General features: G+C 37.4%; 1 long non-coding RNA gene across 1 annotated transcript; it reads left to right on the forward strand.

Moving 5' to 3' along the window:
* The first annotated feature begins 1,457 nt into the window (after positions 1-1,457).
* LOC136841282 (uncharacterized) lies at positions 1,458-4,134 on the forward strand. Its single transcript, XR_010853872.1, has 3 exons — positions 1,458-1,653; positions 3,399-3,817; positions 4,028-4,134. It is a non-coding gene; the product is annotated as an uncharacterized lncRNA (long non-coding RNA).
* The last annotated feature ends 4,039 nt before the right edge of the window (positions 4,135-8,173 follow it).

The raw sequence follows: 8,173 nt of genomic DNA on the forward strand, positions 1-8,173 counted from the left end.
TTAACCTGCTGGATATATATGGGTGCAAGTTGGATGGTTTTAATCTATACTTAACAGCTGTAGTTGGTGACAGTGACAGACGTCAAGCAAAATATCCTACTCAGCCTAAATAATGTCAATATCCAAACTCAGCTGGAGTTCATGCAAGTTCGGTTGTATGCGGCAGATGAGTTTTAATACCATATCAAAGTGCATTCCATATGTTGCATCATACTGATGAGCAAGTGAATAAATGGCTCCTTTGTTGGCAGAGTGACTTTTGAAAAGGAAGCTGCACGTAACTGTGACCCTTTCACCTCTGATATTCATGACAAAACTGTTCTAGGCAGTGAACTATGTTAGTGTAGGTGCCACGGACACACTAGAAAGACTTTCTAATTAAGAGTGATAAAGAAGGATTAAACTGAATTGCCCGTGTCCAAGGATGCACCATTCAACACCGTACCAATGTAATAGGCCGCATTAATTTGAACAATCCAACCACATACAGAGATCAGCGGCCTAAATATCATTAATGTTTAGAATTTATTCAGGAAAATATGTCAGTATTAGTATTGAATAGTACTTTGGCTTGTAATATTTTGATAGGAAAGTGGGATTTATAAAAAATATTTTAAGTGGCCTTCGAAAATTACAAGAATAGACATTTTTCTTCGGGTTTGATATACAACAGTTGTTACTTATTATTTCGTGTTTTATTCATCTAAGTAGATTCCGCACTAACAATGATAAGCCATTTATCGCCCATGAGATCAAATTAGTAAGACTTAGTGCAGATTCTTTTTTAGTTATCCTAACTGTCACTAGATTTCGACAGCGATGTTTTATGCAGCGCCTTCATTAAACATGGTGATATGTATTATGAGGGCTTTTAATTCAGGAATTGTTCTCCTCGATATCATTTTGAACTTACAGACCTGCTTTCATCCAACGTCCATTTCCTTCATAAAAGTCGAGTCCTATTTGTTGGTGTGACAGCATTTTATTATCATCACATTATCATTTGGTATGTTGAATGTCCACACTGGGGGTATAAAATGATGTTATGAATTATTTGTAGATTCATCAACAAAAAACTTTTTGAAACAGATCCCCAATAGTCTCGTTGGCCCCTAATGTACGGAGGCTGCCTTTCAGATCGCAAAGGTTTCCCCATAATTATTGCAAGTAGGCTTTCCAGTCTTGATCACAGCTCTAATCACCTGTTCCGCTCGTTTGGGATGACTTTTTAAAAATTTCACTTCTCAGTTTTCCCATTTTATCATTTCCTCTCTCTTTGTAGATATATCCATTAATTTACTTGAACATGTATTTCTAGGCTATCTTTTTAAAGACATTGTACGTGCATTTGATATTGAAGGTGGCAATGAATTCTTGTAAACAAATTTGAAAACTGCTCTAGTCCAGTCAGCCAATGGTAGAGTTGCTCTCAAAAACTTCCTTCCACCAGAGAAAGCACAAAAGCCTCAGCCAATGAGAGGAGGCGATAGAAAAGAATTCTAAGTCGGGCGTGGTGGAGGTCTATGATTGGCAAAGCCAAATTTTTTGGCGAATTCTTGAGCAGTTCTTCGACAGCCATGTTGGTGTACAAACGGTTTTTTGAAGATGACCCGTTGTAGGATTTGTTTCCATGGATACAGTTTGCAGTATTTTGTAAGTAATTGTAATTTTTGTTTTTAATGCGAAGCCTATTTGTTTAACATTCGGTGATACTTATCCGGCTAAAAGTTAATTACTACAGGCGATTTATAGTTAGGGCAAGGCTCCCAATGCTCCTGAGGGACCAGTGATCCTCTCGTGAATTATGCCTGAGGGCTCCAAATGGTTTTAGCTAGAAATTTGTCGGCATTTCAAGGTGCACATTTGTTTTAAGACTTTCTCTCTGTGACTGGCTAGAAACTTTGGTAGGATTAGAGGCATTGCAAATTCCATGTGCAGTACCATGAGCATGCGGTCACTGAAGACAGGTCGATTTACGGGCCAGCAAGTAAAGGCTTGGTAGGTTCCTTGTATTAAAAGCACGTCTTTCATGCATTTACATTCATCGGTTCCTTTTATTTTCATCTGAATGCATTCATGGAAATTTTCATCTTCTGACTTTTACAACTTCGTTTGACAGCTCGAAGCTGCTTCAATGACACTCATCAGTTAGCTCGTACACAAGGAAAATATATAATTTCTCGTGAAGGATTCTGTACTTACAGGAAGATACTCTCTCTCTCTCTCTCTCTCTCTCTCTCTCTCTCTCTCTCTCTCTCTCTCTCTCTCTCTAGTATTAATTTCAGATCTACAGTTTTTTTTTCTATAGGAAAATAGTTGCCATTCGCAGACTCCTGATCGCTGATCGATGCTACAAGTGTCGGTGTGACTTTGTAGCTGAAATCGAAGCTGTATTCTGTGAAATTACGTAAGATTTAAAAAAAAATTAAATCCAGGGGCTTTCTCAGTGTTCCGGAGATAAGGGGGGGAGGGTTTCCATTCCGTGTGTTCCGTAACGTATTTTCTGTATTAGGTAATGAGAAAATGTTTATTTAATAAACCAAGCTAGTGTAGTTTACACAAACATTATCCCCCTTGTAATCGTAGCACCTTTTCCATTCACTTTGTCAAGAACAGAATCGAATGAGGAGAGCTAAGGTTAGCACTACACCTACACAGCACCTTCCCCGGTGTGTTTTTTAATGCGTTGACTTAGAATAATGCGTAATTTCGGCGGCTTTTATGGGTTTTCTAGATGTTCTAATTTAGAGAATTGTTTCATATGGAGTTTCGTTTGGGGTTGGGTGAGTTTCGCCCCTTAATGAAAAGTGTCGCGTCATCTCTGAACGAACTCTCAGCTGTTTCAGCCAACATTTCCGTTTAATATCGGCCGCAGTGTTTTGTTATTTCCATTTTCTTTTTTTCCTTCACTAATGCTATTTTTTTTCCTTATCAAGTTAGAATATTTACACGATTTATGCCTGGGGAGTCAACTCTTAATTGACCAAAATCAGTTAAACTTATATTTACCTATCAGATTTATTCTGACTGTATTAAACAGTAAATGGAAGCCCTTAATTGGCTCAAACAATTTATGAATGTTTAAATCTTTAAAGGCGTTTTGAATTAAATTTCTAAAGTATGTTGACATGATGTAATTACCACCATCAAAATATAATTGCTACTTTTATATTAGTTATTTACTTAGTTTAGTGTCGGTATAGTGTTTCTGGAGCTGTTTGTGGGTTAGTATACGGTTTCGGCACTTCCTTGACCGAGCCTTAGAAAAGCTTAAACTTAGAATACGAGTAGAATATAAAGTCCATAGGCATTATTTCCCTCTTTTGTTTACTTAAAAAGCATCAGGAAAAGGACATGTTTTGCGATTTCCCCTCATGTTATTTTTTTCTTGATTACAGTTTTCATTATCTGAGAATGAAAAACGACGCAGAATCGGTAATGTTTCGCAGGTGGTATCTCGTCTTGCAAGCTATCGTCTCCGTCGATGGTTTTAGGTGAGCCCTCTCTTTCTCTCTGTCACTGGTATAAATGTTCCTCTGTATATATATTCTAACTTTAATGGTGTCTATTATGAAGATTGCTGTAATTTGATCGTACAGAAAATTTCCATAATCTAAGTGCATTGTATGTGTTGTCTTCAGCTTTTTTGGCTTTCTGGGTTTGTGTTCTGAGAGTTATCATTATTAATTTGTTTTAATTACAATTATTTTATTATTGTGGGAATATGGCCTTTGGTGGAAGAGACACACCCCTTGGATCAAGTGTTGAAACCCATAGAAAGAACTCGGAAACTGCACACGAAGTTTGCCACAGAAATGTAAGTTCTCTTATATAATTTTTATTTCATATTTTTCCCAATATGATGTGATTGTATTTTAATCTCCCATAATCAAAACTCATGTGTATTATGTTTGCTTTTATTCTGGTGGGTGGGTAGTCTTTGTGGTGGGGGATGGGGCGATGTTATCAAAGTTGCAGTTCTGTATGATTGTTTTATAATTTTCAATTTTAATGATTTCCTCTTTAGGTTACAAAAGCCAGTAGTAAAAGCGCCTCACTCGCGCTGGCATATCGTCCAGGGCCTATGTAGATGAATCATTCATTAGTCAGTCAAGAGGCTTGCATAAAAACAATGTAAGTGTTCCTACGGTTATGTTTTTTTGTTTTTTTCCGTAAAGGAGTCTGCTGTAATTTGAAAGGATCATTTGTTCTGGGATAAAAAGTTGTGATTCGGTGTCTTATACTTTGTAGAAATTAATATTTTCATAAAATATGGTTCTCTAATTTGGTCCCATATAGTGCTTTATTCTGTTTATTGATGTCCTGATTTGTCCATACCCACTTCTTTCTTGGCAAGATTTTCGTGAGGTTTGTCAGCAGTCATAGAACTGCTAAATTCACTGAAATTTTCTGGTCTTAATTATAATTAGTGTTTATGACTTCTGCTCTTAAACAATGCAACCATTAAGCTATTGGTACCACTACAAGGAACAGACTTTTAGTTCCTTTGGGTCAAGTTTTTGTCTTTCAGTGCAGTACTGCTTCCATGGCTATACTGTGTTCCTCTACGGTTTCCCAAATCAAAATGTCTGATCTACTTTGGGACTTGGGACACGGTTTTTGAATGATCTGTTGAAATAGCCCATACACCATTGCTGCTGACGTAATTCCCATGACCAGTCCCTTGTCTCTATAAATACCAGAGTACAGTACCATGAAAACTATTCTCTTGACTCGAAGCGTAATTGATGGTGTACTTTTACATCAGCCTTGGACACATCACCGATAGCCGTAGTTAGAATTTGGCATTTCATGTGTTGAAAATGCATATGTAAGATCTGAGATGGTTTTTGTTTGGTTTACATGTGTCGCATTATGATAATTTTAACAAACAGTTGTCCTCGTGATTAACAACAAATCAAATTTTGTGAGACAGGAATGTAGATTTTTAGAGGGGCCTGTTATGAGGATGCGTAAAGACGATGAATATGGCTCAGAGCTGTATGGGATATTGTAAAAAGTTATGCCTACATGAACACTGAAGTGCCGCAGTTGGAACACAGTCTCCTTGGTTAAGTTAGCTGAAGGAGGGTTATGTTAGGATGCGTTCCTGTAATGACCATCGCTTAGTCTAGGCTGATGATTGTGGTCTCAGAATGCAACTTAAGTGTAAGTTCCACTTTGTCAGTCATCAACGCCGTAACAACTTGTCACCTCTGGCGAGGAAGTAGTTTGATTTGGTGTTTCTCTGATGGTCAGATGATGCAAACTGCCGAATAGACATTTATAAAAATATTAAATTTTAACAATCGATAAGATTTAGGGAGAGGGAGGAATGGCACCTGGGGGACAACGGGGAAGGGTGTTTGGATTGCTTAGCCTTGGGAGAGTTTTTTCAGTTCCTAAATTTTCTTCTGTAGCTTTTGGCTAGACACTTGTCGTTTGAAAATATTAGATTCTTGTTTGTTGTGTTCGAATGGTTTCCGTGTATAAAGTTACCGTTTTCTCCAGTTTTTCTCCTTTTATTCAATTCTGTGGTGGTCTGACAATTTGTATATGTAGCTATAACTGTCGGATCATCTTAGTAGTGACCCCCAAGGGTTTTAAACCGGTATGTATCCTCTTTTGCGCCTGTTTAGTACAAGTCCATTGGGGATTACCGTAAAAACATAAACAAAATATTGTAAATATCTTAAAGATAATGACCCCCCAAAAATGTTAGCCCTAGATAACGACCCCGGAAAAGCCTTTGGGGTCACTGTCTAAGAAGGATCCTAACTGTCAGATAAACTGTCACATAAGTCCGATAGCCACCACCTTGGTCTGCCGTTAGTTCACCGATACAGGAGGTTCGTAACTCCACACTTTATAGTTCATAATTTATTACCCTCTCCTCCCAGACGGCTTGAACATTGGTGTTGGTGGGTGGGGTGGGTGGGTTTGTGGACGTAAGGGTGCCATGTTATTTCACCGATAAGGAGGATCGATGGAACGTGGTTTTCAGAGAGCAGTGACCAAGAACGGATCCGTAACTTGTACTTAGTAGTATCTCTAAACTAAATTAGCTAGGCTTACTCACCTTTTTCCCTCACCTATTTTCCTCCTTGACCTGACAGTATCGATCTTGGAAGTGCGTCACGTAGCCTACGTGGCTTTGCTGTTCTAGTAAAATAGTGCTGACTTTAGTTTGTATTATTACGCTATTTGCAGGAATGTTAAAAATCCAGTAGGAGGCTGTTCAAAATTCAGTGCTCTTTTCTGGAAACACAGAATAGAATTATTTTAGGCAAAGTTTTCAACGCAATCTCTGAGATCTGTTTTACGATTAAAAGTTCCTGTCAACAGCATCATTATCCAAACTGGGAAAATTTTTAGAGATATTTTCATGAAATTAAGGCTATCATTTACTTTGATCCACGTGAACCAACGAATTCCTGTCTTTTGTAATGGTAGTTGATTATTACTTTAATTCACTGAAAGAGCCCTTGAAATTATTTAAAATGTGCAACAAATTAATTTATTGGCTCGTGAAATTAAAAGGCAATAATAATAATAATAATAATAATAATAATAATAATAATAATAATAATAATAATAATAATAATAATAATAATAATTGGAATCGTGGAAATACCAAAATGAAAAAACTGCCAAATCAAGTTGCTATTCACTTTTCACGAAAAGGAACAACTGCAATTTCCATCTCCAAATCGTAATTAGATTCAATAGATAACGGGAGATGTATTAACCATTACGGGTTAGGTATGTATGTTTGGAACCTTTATTCACGATAGACATATTTGTTGCTCTCAATTTTAAAATAAAGTAAAGCGTTTTTTAATTGATTGTCGGATAGGTACAGCGATTGTCTATCTTATAAAGTTTTTTGGGAGAAATAATCTTATTGAAGTTTTGATATTGGTTCTCTCGTAAAAATAAGTTAAACCGATAAACTCATTATAATGGAAAACAAAGTCATGCAGGTGATAGATTCTGATAATAACGTGGTGTGGTAGGGTTCGACCCTCTTGGTTCTTTAACTTCAAAGTTTAGTTGGTTATGATCTTTAAAATATTTTGACTCTCTCTCTCTCTCTCTCTCTCTCTCTCTCTCTCTCTCTCTCTCTCTCTCTCTCTCTCTCTCTCTCTCTGTGGGTTGGGATCCAAAACTAAAATTCTTAAAGTATATCTAGATCTGGGTATCCAGTATTGCTGGTTGAAGTTTTGAAATTGGAGTTTTCTCATCTAATATAGCTCCTTGATATAGAATGTCCATTAAAACACAGTATCATATAGTCATGTATTTCAGTTATTTACTGGTTAAAACTGTTGTAAAATAAACATGATCTTTGCAGACAGATCTGTGAATTTTCTGACTTCCTATTTAAGGACTGACGACTTCTCAATAAATTTTGTTACTTTTGTCTGCAAGTTTCAGCCGCGTGACTTTGTTTCTTTTTAACTCGTCCGTCTTTAGCAATCCCGATTTTGACACCTTGGGCCACTGGTTGTGTCCCTATAAAAAGCTTATTTCACGCCTGCCTGTCAAGGCCGTTAGCAGGACATTTGATTTCTCTCTCTCTCTCTCTCTCTCTCTCTCTCTCTCTCTCTCTCTCTCTCTCTCTCTCTCTCTCCAGTACATTTTCGTATATGATGGAGTAATGGTTATTGTTATTTGTTTTTTCACGAGTAGCCATTGGACGTTTATTGATCGATAACAAACGTCTAGTAACGAATAATACAAGTTCCTAAAAACCATTCGGTTGTCAGTTCCAGTCAGAAGAGTTAACGTTGCTGTGCTGCTTCAAAAATATTTTTACAACCTCCGCGGTGTGTTACGTAGTGTAGATAGTTTACTAGTGGCGTCTAGAACCGATTGATCTATTCCACTTGCACAAGACCGCTGAGGTGGTTTGAAGTTCTAGTAGCCCCTGCGTTTAACCACTCATATGCCAACCTTGGGACAGTGTGTGCAAACTTAATCAGCAAAATGAAGATGCTTATGGCCTTGATGAATTCTCGCCCCAGTCGAGAATTTGCTGGGATGTGCTACTGACGATGGGCCACACCTATTTCTGTAATGGGAACCCTTTTTATATTGTAGAGAAGCTGTGAACAATTGTAATGTGCATAAATGTTCACAAGCATACTCGAGCACGTATGTGCAAGCTGCA

The sequence above is a fragment of the Macrobrachium rosenbergii genome, chromosome 8 (genome assembly GCF_040412425.1).
Source record: "Macrobrachium rosenbergii isolate ZJJX-2024 chromosome 8, ASM4041242v1, whole genome shotgun sequence".
In the NCBI taxonomy this organism is placed as follows: Eukaryota; Metazoa; Arthropoda; class Malacostraca; order Decapoda; family Palaemonidae; genus Macrobrachium; species Macrobrachium rosenbergii.